Raw genomic sequence first — 3,221 nt, 5'->3', positions numbered from 1 at the left:
TTTTTTTCAAATCTGTTTTTATTTTCTTCAGATAAAAACTCAGAAGTGGCATTGCTGGAATATATGGTTTTGAGGAAAGGAAGCTCCCTACTGTTTTCCATAGTGGCTGTACCAATGTACATCCCCACTAACAGGTTCCATCTTCTCCACATCCTCACCAACGCTTGGTTCTTCTCTTTTTCATAATAGTCATTTTTACAGTTGTGCAGTGATATCACATCAGGGTTTTGGTTTGCCCCTCCCCGATGGTTAGTGGTGTGGAGCGCCTTTTTATGTGCCTGTTCACTAGCTGTACGTCTTCTTTGAGAAGATGTCTATTCAGATCTTCTGCCCATTTTTTCATCAGAGTGAGATGATCTTGTTTGTTTTGCTATTGAGTTGTATTAGTTTTTATATATTTTTGATATTAACCCTATCCGATACATGATTTGCCAATATTTTCTCCCATTCAGTGGGTTATACTTTCATTTTGTTATTTACCACACAGAAGGGTGTTTTTTTGTTGTTGTTTTTAATTTGAAGTTGTCCCCCTTATTTGTTTTTGCTTTTGTTGTCTTTGCTTTTCGAGTCAGATTGAAAAAGTCATTGCCAAGACCAATACAATACATATTTTTTATTGTGAAATTATTCTTTATTTCTGTGCTTATGATTTACATATAAATTGGACATAGTATCAATATACCATACATTCTCAATAAATAATCATTAGCTTTAAAATGTATGTGATTATCCTTCAGACATGTTTGGAAAAAAAGAGAACTCCTTTGTAAAAATGCATGTAGATAAAAATCAAGCGGTTTCGCTTCTTTTCCGAAGAAACACCAAATGGCGGATGACATCGGTGCTGCGGGAGGGCCCGGAGGCCCCGGGGCCCCGGAATAGGAGGTCGCAGCGGTTTCAGTGGAGGATTTGGCAGCGGCATCCGGGTCGGGGCCGAGGCTGCGGAGCTCCTGGAGGACAAGGAGTGGATCCCTGTCACCAAACTGGGCCGCCTGGTCAAGGACATGAAAATCAAGTCCCTAGAGGAAATCTACCTATTTTCCTTGCCCATCAAGGAATCTGAGATCATTGACTTTTTCTTGGGGGCGTCCCTCAAGGACGAAGTCTTGAAGATCATGCCTGTGCAAAAGCAGACACGTGCTGGCCAGAGGACCCGGTTCAAGGCATTTGTCGCCATTGGGGACTACAATGGACATGTCGGTCTGGGTATGAAGTGCTCAAAGGAAGTAGCCACTGCCATCCGTAGAGCCATCATCCTGGCCAAGCTCTCTATTGTGCCCGTGCGGCGAGGCTACTGGGGAAACAAGATCGGCCAGCCCCACACCGGTCCTTACAAGGTGACAGGCCGCTGTGGCTCTGTACTGGTGCTCCTCATCCCTGCCCCCAGGGTACGGGCATTGTCTCGGCCTCTGTGCCTAAGAAGTTGCTGATGATGGCTGGTATTGACGACTGCTACACTTCGGCCAGGGGCTGCACTGCCACCCTGGGCAACTTCGCCAAGGCCACTTTTGATGCCATCTCTAAGACCTAGAGCTATCTCACCCCAGATCTCTGGAAAGAGACCGTGTTCACCAAGTCTCCCTATCAGGAATTCACTGACCATCTTGTCAAGACCCACACCAGAGTTTCTGTGCAGGCTCCAGCTGTGGCCACCACATAATTTCATAAAAGAAAAATAAAATGAATTAAGCCTGCTTAAAGAAAAAAAATCAAGTGGTTTAAAATATGTATATTGTTATAAAAATCCATTGATGTGGTGTACCAGTACTTTAACAACGATATAAAAGTGAAATAATAGGCCACCTATAGTGACTGTTGCATAATGTGGGGGAGGGGCTAGCTCTTGGGAAATACAAAACATGTAATGCATAGCATGCTTAGAAAAAATAATAACATTTTTTTCTAAGCATGCTTAAAACAAACATTAATTATTATCCCTCATGGTTGTGAGAGTTGTCTGGACCACCTGGATGTTTTATGTTTGGCCTCTCATTCTGCTGCAGTCAGATGGCAAAGAGGCCAGAGTCACCTGGAGGCTTTCTCACTTATCTGTGGTGCCCAGGCTGGGAGGACAGAATGGCTGGGGGCTAGATGGGCGAGTCTTTCTCACTCTCACTGTCTCTCCAGGCAGCCTTTACACACTGTGTGCGAGATTTGGGGGAGTCTAACCTCTCACCCAGCAGCTGGATTCCCCAAGCAAGTGTATCAAGAGCTTAAAATCATTTTCAAGAGATAAAATAATACTAATAGTTAAAATGTTGCCTATTCCTATGCCAACTATTATGAATATATTTCATTTTATTCTTATAACAGCCCTGTAAAATGGAGTACCATTATTCCAATAGTAAAGATGAAGAAATGGAGACTCAGATTTGTTACCTAATGCCATCAGCCCACATAGCTATAAAATGGTGAAGCCAGCTTTTTTTAAAAAAATCCAATTCAGATCCAAATTGCTCTCTCCCTAAAACCCACATCCTTTGTCCTATGCTGAGCCACCTCATTAAAGCATGAAAAGTTAAACGGCAATACCAGAGATGAATAACAGTTCGATACACAATATAGGGGGATGTCATACATCCCACGTGATTAATAACCAAATTAAAGTAGGGTTGCCAGCGACTCCAGGAGTCCAGCAGAGGGAAAATTCTCTAGTTGCTAGTGTTTCTGAGGAGCTTTCTTAGAAGAGAATATGTGATCTAAGTGTGACAAAGTTTTGTTAGTCAACTAAAGATAATTCAACAAAATTTACACTTTTTTTTTGTTCAATCAGAAATTTATACTTACCTCAAAATTCTGTGGCTGTATTTTTCCTTTACATGATATTACAATTCCAGGTCTGTAAAAAGGCAGAGTAGATAGAGTTTTCTTTAAGTGGCTTAGATAATAACTCTAGATATTTTTGCTGATTTCCTTTTTACTGTGTTAGATTATACGGCTATTATTATTTAAGCCTAAAAGAGAGTCCAATCTGCTGATTAAAGCAGGAAGAAAGGACTTTCTCATTAGACAAGGCAGTTGTACTTTCCTTTATGGGGAGAATGATGATTACAATGCTAAATTGATGGAATATTTTCCCTGCTGGTTACAGACAGGGAGATGTGGGCCGTGTGCAATCCTAAAATTCACCTCAAACTTTGCCTTATTCCTGCTTGCTATGCCACTGTCAAGTTTAGGGCTTTATGTTTGTGTTGGCTCTTATTTTCTCCTGCACCCTCATC

At 41.6% G+C, this 3,221-nt stretch overlaps 1 pseudogene; it reads left to right on the top strand.

The window, feature by feature from the left end:
• Positions 1–825: 825 nt before the first annotated feature.
• Positions 826–1,660, top strand: LOC102766349 (annotated as a pseudogene).
• Positions 1,661–3,221: the final 1,561 nt, after the last annotated feature.

The sequence above is a fragment of the Myotis davidii genome, unplaced genomic scaffold, assembly GCF_000327345.1.
Source record: "Myotis davidii unplaced genomic scaffold, ASM32734v1 scaffold93, whole genome shotgun sequence".
NCBI lineage: Eukaryota > Metazoa > Chordata > Mammalia > Chiroptera > Vespertilionidae > Myotis > Myotis davidii.
Note: the sequence above shows the minus strand (reverse complement) of the source record. Positions and strands in the feature narration are given on the sequence as shown.